The 21,970-nt window shown below is 38.2% G+C and overlaps 1 protein-coding gene across 2 annotated transcripts in view; it reads right to left on the bottom strand.

Annotated features, from left to right (window-relative positions):
* Window positions 1–21,970, bottom strand: part of LOC121731627 (nuclear receptor-binding protein homolog) — a 72,676-nt gene that overhangs the window by 20,120 nt on the left and 30,586 nt on the right. The window contains exon 1 of one of the 2 annotated variants that reach the window (XM_042121149.1): window positions 19,287–19,328. The exons of the other annotated variant lie outside the window; for it this stretch is intronic. The gene's annotated coding sequence lies outside the window, so the exon portion shown is untranslated. Of the gene's footprint in view, window positions 1–19,286; window positions 19,329–21,970 lie in introns of those variants that run through there. 2 annotated transcript variants of the gene reach the window in all.

Below are 21,970 nucleotides of genomic sequence, written 5' to 3'. Positions count from 1 at the left end.
CAGTATACTCAACCGCTATGAAGTCCTCTCGTGATTATTGCAGACCGCACCCAGTGCCGGGGTGCACGGACATTATATGGGGAATGACAAAAGAAATAGAATGCGGGAAATGTTTTCTAAAGTTCTTGAAGATGGATGCGTCTTGAGAAAACCTGGGAAATTTCCACATAACAAAATATATCCTGCATATTTTTCTCTTTACTAGAATAAGTGAGATATTGAAGTCGCTTCCCGCTGCCTATCTATATGCTTAGATATTTTATACAAAACGCAACGGATTTTAATGCTAGTTTTGTTAATAGATACTCTGGAGAGGCTCCCATACATAACTGCGAATTCGCATAGGCGATGTCATTTTTATTATGAGTTTTGTCGCAGATATTGCGATGCGCTGCGAATTCGCAGTTTTGTGTGAGAGCCCTTAGAGGCGGGTTTACTAGTTAATATTAATCGTGCCAAGCCTTGCGAACTGCGGGTTACGAATATTATACAAACAGTTCTATAACCATGCGTGGCATATACCCCAGTGATGTGGTGATGAGTTACATAACACGTAGAGAGGTCAGCGGGAAGCCGGTCGCGGCGCCAGCAACACTCCCTGACATTGAACCTCGCTGCCCCCCTGCTCCCCCCCTCTCCCCGGCCGTCGGTGACGTGCCGTGACGTCACAGTGACGTGTGTCCGTCTGATTAATGTCGGCGTAGCACGTGCCGGCGGCGTGATGGATCGCGTCCAACACAGTCACAAAGTCCTTGCCTTGCCTAAATTGGTCCGGCGAAGATAGCAGATAGTTTCTATCAGATTGGTGTTTATCGACCTGGCGATATTGTATAGGTAAAAAAGTTTATTCACCGTGTAACTGAAATGAAGAAGTGTCCAAGTGTGTGCATTATACAATATACGCAGGAGAATTCTTTTCTTTACTCTCATAACCCTGGCGAAAGATTAGGTGTAGGACCGACTTCTTACATGCATTTCTTGCATCCATTTGACGTATGGTATGGTTTCTTGTCAGATAATCAAAAAATCAGCCTGCCAGCAATGTCCTTACTAAACTACTTATAACATCAAGAGCTTCAAACCACTGAACTACAGAGGTATTTTAGAGGAATGACACAAATATTGGACGAAGTTCCTTATCGCGCGTACGGCGTAACTGCTAGATAGGCTAGACAGAACGATATTTGACCTCGACACTTTTTTATTAGTATCTGCATGGTAGGGGCAGAGGGCGTTGATAGTATTCCTGTGTGTCAACTAGATGGCGTTTTTTGAGAATAAACCGACGCGTTGTTTATATTTCTGGGCGTCAGCCGTCAATAGATGGCGTTTTTTTTAATATATTTTTTTATGTATAGAGGTTTTTTGAATATAAGAAATAGCTTCGTTCCATTAGGGTGTCCCTTGACACCTCTGAAGTTTTTATGAATACACTACATAATTATAAAGGCACACAAGTTATAATTCTAAAATATATACGATAGAGTTGAAGGACACGCAGACTTTTTTACCTACACAATGACATAACCTTTAACAGAGGTGTTATCAGTTATCAGTTATCACCTAAGTTCTCATTGTCTTAGCATTACTAAAGTAGAAATACAAATTATTAGACATACTGACAATTTAGAAAAATCAGGAACATAATAATAGTCTTTGTCAATACACACATACACACTCATTGATGCGTATTCACTTATACAACCTTCACCCCCCCCCCCCCCCCCCCCCCCTCCGTCCCTTTTGTCCTTTCTTCTAGGCACTAAGCGAGTCTAGAAACTGCATAGTGATAGTATCAGTAGCAATCTATCTCTTGTATTTATCGTGTACATTATCTAGCATAGCCCGGTCGGCCGCGACATAATATTTTATGTCCTACAATAAGTTTTACATATCTCCAGGTCTTAATGTAAATCAATAAGTTACAGTTGACTAACACCTCTACAATTCAGAGGTAGAGTCAGTCCAAGCAAATTACTAGGGCTGAACTGCTGATAACAAGACATGAAATATTTCAATTGCAAATTCAAATATTTCATGTCTTCTTCAAAAAATTATGAAAATATCGAGAAAGAGAAAGAAACATATTTAAAACAGATTACAGAACCCATTTTTACCCAAATCACTTTAAATTACTCGTTATAAAAATTCGTGAGCTTTAATAGGATGGACATTAACCTACTCACCTACTACTCACTATAAAAAAACTTGGTTCTAAATCTGGTCTTGCATGTAAATCAAGTCTCTCGCATCGGAACTCACACTACTTATAGTTAATCCTGTTCGTCCGCAAATAGTATGATAATGTGGTGACAATGGTGTCCGGTGTCAACGACCTCCGGACTCCAGGCCTGGCGACACTCCAACATCCTCAGGACTATTCAGGACTAGTGATCATCGTCACCTTAAAACCTAGGGGGTCTAGATGGATTAAACCAAAAATCTATATTGATATTATGAATGCGAAAGCATACCTTTGTTACCTCTTCACGAATCACGTATAAGCCAATTTTAATGGAATTTAGAGGTACATTATGGCTCCGAAAATGACATAGGAATTAGGATAGATGTTATCCCGGGAAATGTAATATATTATTATATTAATGTCAGCGCAACGAAGATGGGCAACATTTAACAAACTTTTGGAGAGTTTAAGAGATATTTCTTTAATTAATTAAAACAAACAGTAGTTTGAAACAAAGGGGCAAGTGTACTATAGTAGGTATAGAACCTCATATACAAGAGAATTGGCGGTCTGCGGCGTCTGTTAGTGACCTATTGTGGACTTTAATTAATGTTATAATTATAGAACAGTCGGGACTGCCTGTATCTATAGTTTAGTTCAAACAAAGTAAAGCATATTCAACCAAGATCACCACCATTTTAAAAAGTAAGTTTTCGCTCTTAAAGTGCTTGCAATAAAATATACTAACCGATCCGATAAATATTATGTTCATTTACATATTATAAAACAAAGACGCTTTTTTGCCCTCATGTCCCTTTGTTCCCTTTAATCTTTAAAACTACGCAACAGATTTTGATGATTCTTTCAGTGTTAGATAGCCGATTTATCGAGGAAGGCTATAGGCTATATTTTATCTAACTAACACTATTAGGAGCGAAGAAATAGAGGAAAATGTGGAAAAAAACGGGGAAAATTATTTGAAAGGGCTAACTTGAACGCGCTTATCTTAGGAATTACTGGTCCGATTTGAAAAATTCTTTCAGTGTTAGATAGCCATTTATTGAGGAAGGCTATATTTTATCACGCTAAGACTAATAGGAAAATGTGGAAAAAACGGGGGAAATTAATTGAAAGGGCTTATCTCGCGAACTACTGGAGCAATTTTTATGTTATTTGGCACAGATAAGAAGTAGACCACGTAAAGGATCATAGGCTAACGATTTTAAACATTTTTTTTTTAAATGTATTTATTCAAGTATTTTAGAAACTTGTTTCCTTATTCTAAAAACCGCCAAACTGCATATCAGTTTGTTGGCGATATTTGCAATACATATTTTATATAATATATCTTATTAAAGAATATAACGCATGTTATTAACAATATTAATAAATTAAAAATTATATAACAAAATATTTTTCTTCTTTCATTTAAAACAAAACAAAACCTTATAATGTAACATAATATAAGCTTAAAATTAATAATAACAATCAATGAATAATCAAGTGCTCTTATAAAATAAACTTTATTACTATTTAAGTATACTGTGTACATCCTTTTTCAGTGGCTATATAGTTTATACCCGTGCGACGCCGGGGTGGGTCGCTAGTACTATACTAAATAACGCCTCCATGGTCTAGTGGTTAGAGCGTCGCTCTCGACTCCGGAGGTCGTGGGTTCGAATCCCGCGTTGGAAACATGTTATTTCCAAGTTTGGTTAGGACAATGCAGGCTGATCACCTGATTGTCTGACAAGTAAGATGATCCATGCGTCGGATGGGCATGTAAAAAGTCGGTCCTGCGCCTGATCTCTTGCCAGTCGTGTCGGTCTTCCGTCCCACTGGGTTATGAGAGTAAAGGAATAGAGAGTGCTCTTGTGTACTGCGCACACACTTGGGCACTATAAAATTACTCCTGCGTACCTGGTCTGGTTTCAATGAAACCGGCCACCGTCACCGAAACCGGTGTGGGGAGTATTATTATTACTAAATAACACCGATATCGTATGGCAATCGTATCGAAGACGGATCGGATGAGATGAAAAAGCTGCTGGGGTTTGTGTTGTGTAATGTCTATCAGCGGAGTTGGAAAAAGTGTGAGTGAGCGTGACGTCACGTAAATCACAACAAATCAAATTACCAACGTGTCACTTGTCACGTTTACTCTCGATATGAGTAACGGGAATCCTATTAGGACCTGTTTGGTTGTAAATGTCAGTTGACTTACTGAATAAACAAATAATGTGCAGCAAAATACCTACTACGAAGAAAATAAATTATGCCCAGGTCTCGGTCAAGGTCAAGATGTTTTGGCAGAGCTCCCACAATTTCAAACTGATAAGGATAGCTTTTTATCGTGGAAATTGCAGTACTTATAGAAACTCCTATTTCTTAGATTTTTTTTACAGTATGAACTTATGTCTAGAAACCTCTATTTCTCAGCTAATTCGCAGTAGGAACGTCCAGAAAACCTCTTCAGCTCTTTTGCAGTAGGAAATTCTAGAAACCCTTATTTCTCATCCAATTTCCGACAAAATCTGTATTAGTAGCAGTAAAAGTTTCAACGCAAACGCGTTGCTAGAACTCAAACAAAACAAGCACACAACTTCATATGGCACCGTCGCATCCAAGTCCACCGGATAAATCCGTCGGATGCGGCTATTTCAAGGCTCACTAGTCTCAATCTACATAGCTCGGAAGAAATGTGGGTAGATACTGAGCTCTTTCACGCTTAAATCCTTAAAGAAACTTTATCTACAATGTTACAGTGTGTCATGACTTTGGCCGACTAGCCGATTAGTCGGCTGCAAGGAAGCGGACTAATCGGCCATGCCGATCATGGTTTCGGAAGTTTCGTGACGCTTTTTTACTGCTGTTTCGCGTCGCACACGCCGCCTGCTAACGTGGTAAGTTTAAAATAAAATAAAATAAATAAACTTCGCGTACGTTACTTTATTGTGTTTAGCTATGATACAGTAATGGGCATTGTCCAAAAAAAATCACATGTACTTTTTATATTTTTTTTTCGTTAAAATAGGGTATTTTAAGAATATAAATTAAATAATTTTAAAATTCATTGGCTAGTTTTTTCTCAATAAATTTTTAAAGTTTCGCTCTGACGTCATCATCGGCGGCCAATAATTGACCTCTGCAGTATGTTTTTTCCTTTCAATCTTATTTATAATGGCTGGTTCGTCAAATGCAAGTTCTCATTATGTGAAAGCTGATACGAGAAGCTTACCAAAAGTTCGAAACGTAATGTTGGTCGAATTTATTGCTAATTTAACGCCATTGAAGGTCAAACAAAGGTTAAACATATTTGTCCAAAAATATAAGTAACTAATGGGTATTTTTTTCGTTTATATACAGAAAAACGATCACTGGCCTTATTCCTCGAAATGTTTTTGTAATGAGCAAAATTAAAAAAAAATGGACAATCCCCGGTTTTCATTAAATATTTCATGTACTTACATGAAATCTCGATTCAATAGTACATACTTAATTTGTTGTTAAAATTATATTTACAAAAATAATATCTTTACTAGCAAGTAATTTCAGAAACACTTCATTTAATTTTAAAATGTGTAACACTGAGTGTGATCTGAACACATTATAAATAATAATCAAGGTTTTTCTTTAATATCATTTCAATTATAGCAAAAAAGTAAAAAGTCGGCGCTTTTTACCGACTATTCGCCGACTACAAAAGAGGCCGAATAGTCGGCTTTACTGACTAGTCGGCACATCTCTACTTTTCGCGCTTAAACAGCAGCAGTGAGCAGCAGAATATTTGGTATACAGATATTTTGAGTCCCAGAAAAGAAAATTGGAATCGGAAAGCTTATAACTAAGATCTACAAGATCAGTGCTTATTGCTTTACCTATTTACTGTTAATACTATTAGGGATTTTACCTAAGCAAGATGTTCGCAACTATCATTTTCATATGCAATTTTTACTTTCATATAGATAAGGTGTGTTATCGCGTCGAGTGCCGCTATCGGTGACGTCACGACATGTTCCACTTTTGAGTTATCACTTATCGCAGTGCAACGACTTGCAACATGATAAATTATTGACTACAATTTCTCTGCAAAACAATGGTGAAATAAAATATCAGTTGCAAATAATTCTGCAATTGCTTTTACACAAAGTGCGATCATAGAACACGTGGAAATTCGGCCATTGACCTATTGCTACCTGTCCCTTTCAATAACGTACGAATATCAAACTATTTCGTTTTCACAGGTATGCGATACTCGATAGCTATATGTTTGTGTGTGTAAGATAACAACTCTACAAATATTGTAGAACCTGGGACAAGGTTTTAAACGTCCGCGTCCGTATGGTTTCCCAAGCGAATACGGCAGTCTCGCAACATAGTCATTAGTCGGCCTAGTCCAGGGGAATAAACAGGTCTGGTCTCTAGTCTAGGATCTAAGTCTGGGACCAACTTCGTGCCGGTTTCCTTACGAGTTTTTTTTTAAATGAAATAAGGGGGGCAAATGAGCAAACTGGTTACCTGACGGAAAGCAACATCCGTCGCCCATGAACACTCGCAACATCAGAATGCTGCATGTGCGTTGCTGGCCTTTTAAGAGGGAATAGGGGAGGGTAAGGAAAGGAATAGGGAAGGGTAGGGAAGGGAACAGGTAGGGGACTGGGCCTCCGGTAAACTCACTCACTCGGCGAAACACAGCGCAAGCGCTGTTTCACTCCGGCTTTCTGTGAGCCCGTGCTATTTCTGGTTACGATGTTTTCCACACGAGAAAATGGAAGAGAATCATCAACAAAATAATGAGGGAATTAAGATGTGTTTGCAAATAGATTTTTTCGTTAATTTTGTGGCTCGTCTCACGGTATGAACTACAGTTATGTATATTTACATATCACAGTCTAAAACAAAATCTGCAATAATATTAAGTGATGGATGGAGACTGGAGAGGCTCGCCATGTTTATTGATGAGCCGACCCTTCATCGTCGATTAGAACAGAAAAATCAAAACAATTTTATTACATTTGTCTGCTTCTCTACATATTGGCAAATATTATTTTTGGAAATAAATAAAGCAAGTCTGTTTAATAGTTTCGAAATTAATGTAGTTTTCACTTTGGCCCATTGGTAGATAATACAAGCGATTAGAAGTTTATTACGGTAGCTCAAGCCGGGGGTCGCGGGTTCGAATCCCGCCGACGGAACAAAAAGTTTTCAATGTTCCCGGGTCTGGATGTGTATTAAATATGTGTATGATATAATAAAAATCTTAAATATACGTATAGTATAAAAGTATTAAATATATTTCCGTTGTCTGGTACCTGTAACACAAGTCCTTTAGGTACTTAGCACGGGGCCAGACTGACGTGGTGTGAAGCGTCCATAGATATTATATTATATTATATATTATATTGCGTATGATTGGCCATTGTGGTTTTAGAAACCGTTATTTTAAATACGTAATACGTCATAATATGTAACTTACATTGAAGCGATGAAGACTATAAAACAAAGTTGCATAATGCATAGTTTGTAGTTCTACATGGTATGCAAAATTTCTTTCATCCTAAGATGCATTATTATGGATATGGATTCATAGTTATTTTAAACGTAATATTATGCTTCTGTTGCCGGCCTATAAAAAGTGGCTTGCGATTTTCCTCATTAGATTCTGTACTGAAGTATCGTAAAACCCCAGTTACCACACAGGTTGTTTATATAATACGCATCTAACTTCACTGGGTTCAAGGGAGTTTGTCGCTGCGACTGCTGAATCACATTTGCCACAATATATTCTATTAGGGGCACATAAAATAAACAAATCGACTTATCACACTCACGAGATATTTATAGCGGGCGGTGTTACGCGATTGTGGACTTTGTTAGGGGGTGATAAGGGATATAGGGAGGACGGGAAGTTCGCGAATATACGAATTGCGCCCAGTAGGGCTCTTATATACAAAGTAATGGTTTCTCATCTTCATTTGAAACTACGAATATTATGTTAATACATGGCCAAGTAACGCTACGCCACGACGATATACCGCCCGCGGCCCGCATCTTCGTTCAGTGCCGAAATTAGTTTAAGAGAGCGACTAACCCAAAAAATCAAACATCGTCCTTCTCTCTTCACACTCACGCCCGTCTTTTATATGCCAGGTGAAAAGGACTACGCGGATTCATCGCCAAATTAGTTTTTTCTCTATAACTCGATAAATATACAACATTTAAAAAATCCGTTAGGTCGATCTCTCAATGATAGAATTTTATACAATGTGTTAAAATATTAACTTAGTTTAATGCACGGTTATGGCAATAAATGAAAAATTCATGAAAATTAGATGCATCTTTGTGATTTTTTTCTATCGATAATATTTTAAGATATCGTGTTTTTGTTTAGATCTAATTCTCGGAAATATAATGTAGTATCTAATTTCAGAAAATGAAACAATTCGGGGCTTACTTTCAAGTATGAAAATGAATTATAAAATCGACACTTTAGGGTTAGTCGCCCCCTTAAAACGCGAAAATCATTTTTAGGAAGTAAAAAGGATACTATGTCCTTTCCCGGGGCCAAGGTATGAAAATATCAAGAATTAATTTCGTCAAAATTGCTTAAGGCGACGCCTTGATGAATTGGCTGTAGCGATGTCGATTTTTCTCAGCAATGACTAAAGCTAAGAAATTAAAGTTCATTGTCAGTATTCATCATGTCTTTGTCTTTGAATTACCCATAGCATAACACGATTGGTCAAAAAGACCTCTGTACAAAAAGGGATTCCTATTTTACCAACAGAGCTAGTGATTTAAGCTTCCAAAATTTGTACATAGATTGGTTCAAGCCTACGAATAATAAAACTATTTATTATTCGTAGGTTCAAGCATACACTTTAATTTGCCCATAGCTTATATGAAATCTATTTATGGTTTTTAAATTACGCGACAAAAACCATTTTGTCGCTGCGCCCTTTCCATTTTTTGCTGTTCCATTGCTTGTGAAGCAATCTAAAACTTATCCAACACGGTTTTTTACTTTAACGCGGCCTCACCTTAAGCTTGAAGAGATAATAACTGTATTAAAAAAAAAAAAAAGATAAAACCGACTTCAAAATTGTACGTAGTTGAGAATTAAAACTCCCTATCTCCAAAACTACTGAACCGATTTCGATGAAACTTGCACTATTCCCTAAGTTGAACAATACCTAGATCAACAAAAAAATAATCACTTGAATCGGACTTGCGTATATATATGCAAACACAAACATAAAAACATACATACATTATACAATATATAACACATATGGTAGGCCCCAGTAGCAACAACGTTCGGAAAATGTTTGAAAAAAACTTATTCTGAATAAAAAAAAATGACTTTTTTTGACTTTGATATATACATTTGTTCAGACGCTGATATATAGACTACTGACGAAAACTGAGCAGTTTTGGAAATATTGATAACCTCCTTTTTTTGAGTCGGTTAAAAACAGAGAGAAAGACAGACACATTTTAGCATCCATAATATTATTAACATAATTTGATGATGGTAGTTTAATATTTTCTAGTAATTTATGGACATCAGCTAGTTAGTTAGTAATTTTAAAATATCTAATAAAGATTATTGGCATTAATAATTAGAGCAGCTTGGCCGCAGTCACTTTTACAACTTGATGGCTCCGGCAGTTAGCAGAAGAGCTTTTGGCTCGGGAATGGGAAACTTGGATTGTTTCTAAATTTTGCGTCAAAATATATGCATTAAGTTCATTTTATGTTAGAAATTTTTATGAAATTTTTAGGTACTTACATGCTACTCTTAAAACTCCCAATTTAGATTTAAAAAAAAATAATAGGTTTTTGCATAAAACCTTTCACAAGTTAAATAAGAACAATTATTACGGCGAGAATAATCTTTCATAAAATATAGTGATTTTCTCTTTTAAAAAGTATAAGTACTTACAAAGGTAACTTATACTTTTTTACTGTTTAATGATATTTAATATTAATGTCGCGTATCATTATGGGGTTATGGTCGTAAATGTACGATGCTCATGATGATTAATGTGTAATGCAGTACCGTAATTTTCCTAACCTAAAGCCATTACAAGCAATTCGCATCCAAGTATCTCCATAATATTGGCTACTTCCTGTCGTGGAGCTGCAGCCGTCTGTCTATACTCTATACCAGCATTTCCCAAAGTGTGGGTCGCGGGTAGATTTTCGGTGGGCCCTGAAACTATAGGACGATTGTCGTGCTTACGTACGGTACGTTTTTAATTGAAATGGATGTGGTGAGGAGCTTTAGAAAAGGCCCAAGTCCAGCAGTGAACGGCAGTAGGCTGACGATGATGATATGGTCAGCGGCAGCAACATACCGCTTTTTGTCTTCATGACACAAGGTGGGCCGCGAAACACTTTCATTATACTATATTCTAGTCTACTATGAACATTATAATAGTGATGTCCACAAGGTACTTTAAATAACAATAATGTAATAAGACTCTACTGTATTGTAATTTGTAATAACTAAATGAAAAACAAGTTTTTTCAGAATGCCAAATACCAAAACGAAAATCTGCCAACGCCGCTTCAACCTCAACCAGCCCAAAAACAATCGCCGAAAGATAATATGGAACGGTTACTGGTTAAAATGGACATACATAATATTCTACTCACTACTATTTTAAGTACTTACTTTAAAATTAAACATTTGCAAATTGAATACTTTGTTTACTTTGTCAGAGTAGACAGAATGATAGAGTATACCGACTTAGAACTGATGTTGCAATTTTTTAATTTGACGTATTATGACGAAAATCGTCGCTAGGGTTGTTAACTTGTTACCTACGAATTTAAAACTATGACATATTCGCTGGACTTGTTCCTCTTTGGTCGTATTGTTGTTTGTGTTTTGGCACATGCGGTTAAAATTGTCAGAATCCAATTTTAAAATCTTTTTTTTAAATATTTAAAAATAAATTATATCAGCCAGCGCGAGGCACATTCCGTTCATAATCCTAGTGAAACCCGACGAATTTGACAGATATTGAAACCTGTCCGTCTCTTTGCAGTCGAACTACTGGTCGTTATGTCTATTGTGACTTTGTTACTAGTTTACTTTGAGTATTTCACAAGTCACAACGAATTTACGTGACAGCAGACATTCATCTTAAGGTGCGTGCACATTGTCGTGACTATCTGCACAATAATTCGTAGCAAGTGCTACTCAGTGCGGTCCTGCTACGTTACAGCAATGTGAACCCAGCTTTAGACTGTAGTCTGTATGTATATTTGTTGTGAACCTAATACAATTAGCGTAACATTTACATGTATGTACGAATTGACTGTCTGTATGTATAACACTGAACACATATCGGCATCAAAGGACATTGCAAATTGCGCAGCAGACGTCCATACCACATTTATTGATAACAACTTGTAAAAACAACGATATTTCAATGATAATTTCTCGCTAGTCATCTTAATACAAAAAAGATAATATAATAATTATGTAAAAAATCATAGTTAGGAATAGAATTAACACTGAAAGAGAACATCCTACAGATTGTTGACCTATCTAGTAATCTGTGGTATTATATATCATCTTCATCACATTCATATATCACGACTCTACTTTGATGTAGTTAATCTTCATCTCTGTGTGATAGCGAAGCGCGGCCAGAATTGATGGAGTTGAGATTGATGGAGGTCCTGCCGGCCGCGATTGACACTATCTAGTATCTGCACTGGATTACTTGCACAGATATACTTGAGTGTCGCCTCCGTGGTCTAGTGGTTAGAGCGTCGCTCTCGACTCCGGAGGTCGTGGGTTCGAATCCCGCGTTGGAAACATGTTATTTCCAAGTTTGGTTAGGACAATGCAGGCTGATCACCTGATTGTCTGACAAGTAAGATGATCCATGCGTCGGATGGGCATGTAAAAATGTCGGTCCTGCGCCTGATCTCTCGCCAGTCGTGTCGGTCTTCCGTCCCACTGGGTTATGAGAGTAAAAGGGATAGAGAGTGCTCTTGTGTACTGCGCACACACTTGGGCACTATAAAATTACTCCTGCGTACCTGGCCTGGTTTCAATGAAACCGGCCACCGTCACCGAAACCGGTGTGGGGAGTATTATTATACTTGAGTGTAGAATATGCACATAGTGGACAGTTCAAGCAAATCATTGTTACTAATGTTTTAAATGAGTATGTGTAATGTATCTATCTATGTATTCTATCTTTTATCTATTTACGTTAAAACCGCTAAACTAATATTGAAGTTTTATACCACATGGGTTTTGGCTAAAATGTGCGGTTACCGTACGACAAAACGATTTTCGCACAAGATAGTTGCGAAAATTCGACTTTAATATAATACATTATGCTTATCTCGTTATGACATTTAACTATGTTTCCTCCTAAACAACTCCTAATCCAAGTTATTCCACAATCCACAACGTCTAGTATCTGCTCATTACTCAGCCCCATTTCACCAGTTCGGCAACATGACGCAACATCTGAATGTCACGTCAGCGGGGCTAAAATGGTCACATTTAGCAATTCCTCTCAATCAATTCAGCAAATGAATTGTCAAAACTGTCAAACTAACAAATGTCAAATCAGTACAAAAATACAGAAATGAATTGCAAACAGAGTTGCATTTTGCGATTTTAGAAAAATGAATCATATTATAATTCATATCATGATTCTTCAAAGCGACCATTTTAGCCCCGCCGGACGCACTCCGCGGTAACGCGATACTACGTGACGTCACACCGCGATATCAGCAATCAGTTATCACCGACGTCATACAACATACACCATAGTCCATAACAGAAACACATGGCAAATCGCACAAACACTCATTGACGTTAACGAGTGGAATATTTTTGTTTGTTTGTTGGGTAATTTATTTTAATGAAGTGCATAATAATCATTTAACCAAGTATCTTTGCAAAGAAAGTAAAGTCACTACTAATCCTGATGGGTTATTACTTATTACTATGGCGTTTTGCGGGTGTCACCAGATTATAGGTGGTTTGATCGCAGCGAACACGCGGTGAATTCGCGGCGATCTTGCATGAGATGTATGGGCATAACCGCCCGGTACCCCAGCCAGTGTGATAAGACCTTTACTGAAATAATGAGTTTATTAGAGCCGTTTTTTTTTTTCTATAGGCCGATAGTTTGACCAAATTGGGGTTTCAGTACATTATTATTTGCCGATACAAATCGTTTAGTGTGCGCAAGGCGCACCTTCATACATCTTCGGCCGACTAAAAGTCTGCAGTCTGCGGGGGCTCTTATAAGTTATAAAGTAAAAAAAAATAGGCCTTTACATCCGTTGTGGATGATCTATACAGTATTTTTCAGAGCGAAGTAACCTCCTCAAATACTGTAGTGCCTGGGACAAGATTTTTAAATGTCCGTATGGTTGCCCAAGCGCATACGTCATTCTCTCATCATAGTCGGCCTAGTCCAGAGGAAAGAACTAGTCAATACGTCTGGGACCAACTATGTGCGGGTTTCCTCACGATGTTTTCCTTCACCGTACGAGCGTCCGTATTATGTACTTGAGATCAGAAAATGTCTCATTGGTACACGCCTCCACCCGGGTTCGAACCTGCACCCTCTAGGAGTACGAACGGAAGGTCTACCCATTAGGCCACGGACATATAAAGTAACAAACTTTTTATTATAGTGTATGGTGATTATGGGCTAAATATTTTAAGACTAATTCCCCTCAACTAATTTTCCTCGACTTAATATTAACCCAACAAGTAAGTTAGCTCAGCGTATTTAATTACATAGGTCTCGCAGTCAGCGCCTAATAAGGCGGGTTATCGGCCGCCACAATCTGTACAATAAATCTAGGTTATACAGCTCACAGCCTGTACCTAGCTTGAGTCTAGACCGGCGACAAAGTGGCAAACCTTGTCGCTATCCATCACGGACAAGCCGGTCGCATTCTGACCCTTGTTACCAGAGCAGTAAGGTAACAGAGTGAGGTCGTTTACAATAATTATCATAATAATTTTTACCCGAGTTAATCTGTAATTTTTCAAGTGTAATGGCGCTGCTTAGCGTGAGAAGTTTCTAGATAAGGAAATTATAAATAGATGAAACTGGCAAGGGAAGACGAGCAGACAGATCGCCTGACTGAAACGATTCACCAGACATCTGCTCTCGAGCTACCACCGTCGTCCATCACTGAAGTTACTCATTCAGCTGACGGCTGCACTCAGAGAAATTGACGTTCCCCACAGGACATGCATCGCCTAGTATAGGGATCTAACAATCACATTAATATGTAAAATAATTTTTGGTTAATAAAATATTTGTATTAGTACTTAGGTTTCATTTTATATGAAGATTTTGAAAAAACTTCATATATCTTCATTAAATTTAAATGTCTCTAAGTACTGACTTTAGTCTTTTAGGAAATGAAAAAGCGACGAAAAAATCTCCTTTCTGGTCGCTGTATTACAGTCTTTTTCTTCGAGCTAGTAATCCTTCCAAAGCAGGGCTCATAAAACAGGTCACTGGACAATTAAGTCGTAAAAGTCTGTTTTTGCTTTTAATTTACATGAAATTTTCCACTCGTGAAGGTTGTTAATATCATAGCTTAGCTTCGCAGTAAGCAGTAAGCTGGCACACCACATGGGGATTATTGCGTTCGGAGGTCTACCGTCAACGTCACGACTTATAATGCATGCTTTTTTGCTTACATAATGTGGTTTACTTCCTTAAGGTGACGCCTTGATAATTTGGCTGCAGCGATATCGATTTTTCTCAACAATGACTAAAGCTAAGAAATTAAAGTTCATTGTCAGTATTTATCTTTGAATTACCCATAGTATAACACGATCGGTCAACTTTTATAACACAGAATAATTAATCAAAAATGCCAACAGAGGAGAGTGAGTTAAGCTTCCAAAATTTGTACATAGATTAGTTCAAGCATACACTATAATTTGCCCATAGCTTATATGAAATATATTAATGATTTTTAAATTACGCGACAAAAACCATTTTGTCGCTTACGCCCTTTCCATTTCTTGCTGTTCCATTTCTTGTGGAACAAGCGATCTAAAACATATCCAAAATGATTTTTCACTTTAACGCGGCGTCACCTTAAACTAATATCAGAGAATGAAAATTTGCTAAATCTACCCTTGAAGGGTACGTAGCGCATAGTTAGGGATACTATGATAGATATTATAGTTTGCCAAAAAAAATAAGCTACAGTTTACAGCTTGTTACTTTTAATACCTTTCTAGGCAAAATTAAACGTGCTTCTTTTTAGGTACTCAAATAATTATGTCCAGCACGCTTATAATCTATCAGAGATAGAGATTCTTTATTCGGTAGGAGAGACAAAGCGAATTACTGACAAAGGAAATTCGTCGTTTTATGTGACGAATTTCAACTATTTTTTCACATAGCTGCGTATCTATAACTGTGGGAATGCTTCGCCGGCAGAATGTTTAAAACACTATCATCATAATATTGCGTCCACATTCCCATACAAAATCTTCTCTTCAAACGTCTATTGGCGTCTGCAACCTGACATGGCTTGCTCATGATGACGGAGACAGATAGGCGCTATCAGTTTATTAATTCTAATGTATTGAGTAGTGATAAGCCATGTCAATTAGCGTAATGAACTGTACGGATAGCGAGCTGGGCGTAGTTCACAGCACTATATCCAACATAGACAGTCTGTGTTGCTAATCGCCTTATGATCAAAGAGTTTATTTGTGCTTGTTGCGGAGATGACTTAAAGAATTAAGCGTAGGTCAAAACAGCCATTCCTATCTTCCCATTTGCTGTCATAATCTTCTCTCTCTTTTTATCGAAGAGCCACACCACTGAGATTCAGACAACGACATACCCGGTAAGAGCTAGTTTTCCGGTTTTTTAACGATCTACTTGTTTAAAAACATAATTGTTAATAAAGGTAATTTGTAATGACGAAGACGTTAGTGGTGACTGGACGAATCCCCAAATAACCGTTTGAGGTCAAGTTGGCGAGTGCTGGGAATGACCAAGATGTCGTACATCATCATGAATCGTCTCAGATCGTGGCAGTTAGTAAGCGATTCTGTTCGATTAATAAAACACGTCTCATATCGAGGTGAGGTCACATATTGTGTTCCCGGACAATATCCCGCCGCCATTGTACGATATAAGGTTAGCAAAAACCACTTATTCTCTATTGACTATATATCGTTTGTCATAAGCTGACGCGCCTTTTACGCAAACGGAGGCGGTATGCGTTTGCGATGAAAGGTTATAAACGCTTGGAATACGTGGTAAATGTGTCTTCAAAAGGACTAGTCGTATTTTGTTACCGTTCTTGGAGATCGATCTGAGCTGAGAGATTGTTCTTAAATAGGCTTTATGTAAAATACTCAAAAAGAGGCGCTGTAGTTAATTTGATTTTGTGACTCGTTTATTTGTAGATTTTTTTCCTTTCATTTTGCCTTTTTACTCCAACACAAAAATATTAAATACCGCACACAAATCCTGGACTAACTTTAAAAGCCGAGCTTGCAAAACTTTTTCACACAGGATTGCAAACTGAACAAAATGTGGTGGAAATGTGAAAACTGAAAATCATTTCAACAAAATACGTTTCGTGTTTCAGTACATTTGTGGCAAATTTTAGTACCATCAGGTCTTCGCCGATCTATAAATACACGTAGACGGTAGACATAATGCCCACGTTTGATAAAAATCAATACGATTGCGTTTATTCAAGCACCTATAATCCTAGTACCTACTAAAAATAAGAAAGAAATGGTGTCTTTGTTTTCCATAAAATAGGATTCCTTTGTTGTTCGAGGTACCGTATTTCAGTTATTTCTAATGGCGTTTCCGTAATTTTACTTTAAGCAAAATGTCGAATACAAAAATGCAATTTTAAAATATACGCTTCATGCCTTCGGGCGTTTTCAATTTGGTAGTAGGTACAGGCTTCCCGGCAGTCTGGGACTTCCTCTGGGAGCGATCGATTGGACCAGAATTCTACTTATATTCATTTAATACCTAACATAAGCATGTATTCATAAACTAGTTGTTGCTCGCAAAACTCGTTGCGCCAAAATATCGCGCGAGAACCGTACATTTTGCCAGGATAAAACATCTATCCTATATCCTTTCCCAGGGTCCGGGACGCGTATCTTCAATCTTCATGTAAATTTTCATCTAAGGCTTCTTACAGACGAACGGCATTTGTAGACGGCAGTCGATGGATTTTTTTACACTTATCGACGGCTACCGTCGATCCTTGCCGTCGACTAGTGCCGTTCATCTGTAAGCGCTCTAAGTCATCATGATACAGTAATGCGACGTGAATCAACATATTTTATTGTTTTAAATCTCTATAACATTATTATATGGTGTAGTGTAGGTAATGCTTCGAATTTCACAAGCGTCAGAATTCAAAACCTAACAACGTTAAAGGTTTCTGCGGCTTAAACGCCTAATGCCTGTATAAATACTCGTATAATATTTTTAGCAACATTTTAAAATATTATGAGCGAAAATGCTGAATAAAACTTTAACATGTACCGCAGCTGGAGACCGGAGACCACTTGACGTCTAACGATGTTAGCTCGTGCATCTGATGCTGGTCAGGTAAATTGTGAATTTAGAATTTTATATTTACATTGGAAATAGATAAGACAATTTTGACAAGACTCTCTTCCCTAGCTGTTGTTCGTTTTGCTGCGGATATATGAACCGTTCAATCGAGACTTTTTCGATAAAAACGTTTGCGCCTGGTTTTGTTAATGCCGAAATTCGAAATGTTAACCGTAAATCGATCGACGCAAACGAGCAAACGGGTCACCTGATGGAAAGCAACTTCCGTCACCCGTGGACACTCGCAGCATCAGAAGAGCTGCAGGTGTGTTGCCGGCCTTTTAAGAGGGAACAGGGTAATAGGGGAGGGTAGGGAAGGGAAACGGGTAGGGGATTGGGCCTCCGGTAAACTCACTCACTCGGCGAAACACAGCGCAAGCGCTGTTTTACGCCGGTTTTCTGTGGTCCGTGGTATTTCTCCGGTCGAGCCGGCCCATTCGTGCCGAAGCATGGCTCTCCCACGTCGAATAAGTTAATGCTGTCATTAAATGTCAGAAACAACACACCTCAGCTGTTGACCCGAGCGGTAGACATGGTGCAGGTGGTATATATAATACAGCCTTCTCAAACTGAGGATTGACCAGCTGCGGCAACAACGACGGTAACTACGTACCTAATCCACTATTCAAACTAACTATTTAGTAATTTGTGATAGCATGTCGTGGTCGACGATGATCAAAGTCTGAACCTTGTACCACGAAACCGTTTTGAGACTCAAACAATGGAAAGAGAATGCCGCATCCTACTGTAACAAACGTGAAATGACGTTGTTAGAGCCAGACGCGGCATTCTCATCCGATTGTTTGAGTCTCAATACAGTTTCTAGCAGGCCTACTGTTGACGGTATTGCAGCCGTGACTGGCGCATCTAACGTGAATAACGTGTGTTTCTGGTGACCACGCTCCCCGGGTTTTCAGTCAACGCATCACGTATTGTTCTGTAATTAGAATGTTATTTTGTCTGCGATGGAAAGTTTCACAATAAAGATTGATTGACGATCAGTATGTCGTAAACTGTAATAACTTTACTTAGCTTAGCTTAAATAATATTATGTAGTTAAGGAGTCCAACCTAGGTCTATTTAAAAAAAAGAACGTTCTGAGTTACGTTTTAAGTTCTAAAGCCTCACCGACCATAAACTCAAGTCAAAACAATTGATAGGATGGTTAAACGTCAATCAGGCTGGTGTCTAGACAGTTAATAAACTGACCTCAATTGTTTGTCTTAGTAATTACTGTTAACAACACAATATCTCAAAAAGGCATCGGGCATTTAAAATGTATTGTAATTTGTAATACCGCTTCACCACGTTAGTCAATGTTGGACCTCTATCTATTAGATAGATTCTCCTCTATCTATCAGATAGATTCAGTTCTATCTATCAGATAGATCCTCGATCTGTCAGAGCATCCAGCGTTCACAATCGTGGTTATCTATGATGGCATCCAGAAGCCCTTACACTACACCTACCTCACCAACTTCAGATTGATATTCATCGTCTTGACTCTTGACAATAGCTAAAATTCTTCTCAAACTAACAAGTTGAGATAGTGCATTACCTGAAACAGAAACGGTAAAATTAGTAATGCAAGTAACCTTTTCAATCTTTAAATGTATGGTATAGGATGGAGGAACAAATAGAAGCTCTCGATTTAAAGGGGCTTACGCAGGGCTTATCCTATAGGGCTCGGCCCTAAAATTACATGGCGTGTACGTTAATAATCCAGGTTTAATTTTTAATCCTAGGCTTAAACCGAACGAGATATACCTACACAACTGCATAAATAAGCTTTGCTCCAAAAATTATGGTACAGTCCTTATAGAGTATCTATAGACCAATGCATCTGCTAACATCAGAAATAGTCTTTTTTGTATCCTAAAAATAATTCTCATAGAGTTTCCTATACACCACGGACTAATCAAAGCCGATGACGGATGGGCAATAGGAAAGGGATAAAGGATGGACGAGTTCGGAGCGAAAACGTTTCGTATTCGGCACGAATCCCGCCGGACAGCAGGACGGGAGCTTCCCTTAATTACATGAACGTGTTTTGTTCAATGTTAACGCCTCCGTGGTCCAGTGGTTAAGAGCGTGGCTCTTGACTCGGAGGTCGTGGGCTCGATTCCCGCGTTGGAAACATGTTATTTCCAAGTTTGGTTAGGACAATGCAGGCTGATCACCTGATTGTCTGACAAGTAAGATGATCCATGCGTCGGATGGGCATGTAAAAAGTCGGTCCTGCGCCTGATCTCTCGCCAGTCGTGTCGGTCGTCCGTCCCACTGGGTTATGAGAGTAAAGGAATAGAGAGTGCTCTTGTGTACTGCGCACGCGCAAAGAGTTAAGAGATAACGAGTAACGTAGGTATGGATTGTTAACAGACGCGCGTATTGTTAACGCGCGTTTAGTGTTAGGTAGAAAGGTGATGATGATGATGTACAGGCTTGTCCTCTGCGGTATGAAATGAGGCGTAGAGGCGAGTAAGGGCTGTAGTAGTACATATCGGATGTATCACGATTCACGATACCGCCCACCGCGGAGCGCGAACAATGAGGTGATCGTGTGTCCGGTGTTTGTGACAAACAAATATACCAATTATGACATTATAAAAGTGCGTTTACACGGGCAATTTATTGTAAAAAATCTGTAGTTTAAAAAACTAAAAACACGCTTTTTTCCAAAAAAACTTAACAAATTATTGCATTGTCATTGGCTCTTAATACGTATGCAAATTTTTTCATTTTATAAAAAAAACGTTTCGAATAAATTAGACTACTGGAGATAGGTAAAATTCGTGCTCAAAGATTCCGTTACATACATACATCCCAAGCTAATAAAAGCGTGTTAAAAAGTTAAAAACGGATTTTAAACTAGGTGAAATATAGAGTTAACTGCTTTATATTTTCTCACATGGTAGAAATCGACCATAGTGTGTGACCATTAACCATATATTTGTTAGGTGTTTAAAATAGATTATAAATATTATGTCATAGGTCACTCATAATTATTTATCACCAACCCAATCAAAAAATATCATGTACTTAAACATTATAAACTGAATAAAACTTTATAGTTAACGGGCAATAGCAGCAATATAACAATAAACAAAACTTATTAACTTTATAGGTCTACCATTATTTCGGATGAAGCCGTTTCATAATTTTAAACTTGAAACGAGGCTCACAATATATTTTACGAGCATCAAAATGAGTTACGTCGACATATCATTTCATTATAATTCGCGGCAATCCGCAGGGATATATAGTACTGTATGTCAGCAACATATTGTGTTACTAGCATAACGCTATGCCAGTGTTTTTCAAACTGTGGGTCCTGACCCCCGGGGGTACGCGAAGCTTCTATAGGAGGGAGGGGGGGTCGCCAGGGGGAAAGAACTATGTATTATGTATGTCAGTAAAAAACAATAAAAATTAAAAAGATTGAAATAAGTATAAAGAAGGAAAATTTTACCAAAAGGATAAATAATAATATTCATTTAAACATAATATTGATGAAAGAGCAAAAACTTGGTCGCGAAATATTTTTTATACCAGTAGCCTTAGCACGGCCACCAGTAGAAATGCGAAAGTATGGACAAACTGTGGAGATAAACTTAAGGTAGCGTTCCGATCTTTTTTCGTTCCCAAAAATTCAATTAACCCATCGATCGTGGAATAACGAGACACAATAATAATATAATAATAATATCTATGGACGCTTCACACCACGTCAGTCTGGCCCCGTGCTAAGTACCTAAAGGACTTGTGTTACAGGTACCAGACAACGGAAATATATTTAATACTTTTATACTATACATATATTTAAGATTTTTATTATATCATACACATATTTAATACACATCCAGACCCGGGAACATTGAAAACTTTTTGTTCCGTCGGCGGGATTCGAACCCGCGACCGCCGGCTTGAGCTACCAACGCGCTCACCACTGAGCCACAGAGGTCAACAATAGCTTTTCCATTGTTATCGCGGCCGGATGCGGCCGCTTAGGTCTTCATGAATTATACTGACTATGACAGCGAGGACTGTTACTCGGCGTCCGGCAGCAACATGTCGCTGGACTCCGAGGGACTGCCCGCAACCTCTGGACGTTCGACACCTCTGAAGAGGAGGATACCAGATGACGACGAGTTGG

This window comes from Aricia agestis, chromosome 11 (genome assembly GCF_905147365.1).
Source record: "Aricia agestis chromosome 11, ilAriAges1.1, whole genome shotgun sequence".
Taxonomy (NCBI): domain Eukaryota; kingdom Metazoa; phylum Arthropoda; class Insecta; order Lepidoptera; family Lycaenidae; genus Aricia; species Aricia agestis.
The sequence above is the reverse complement of the archived record's forward strand: the minus strand, read 5'-3'. Positions and strand labels throughout refer to the sequence as shown.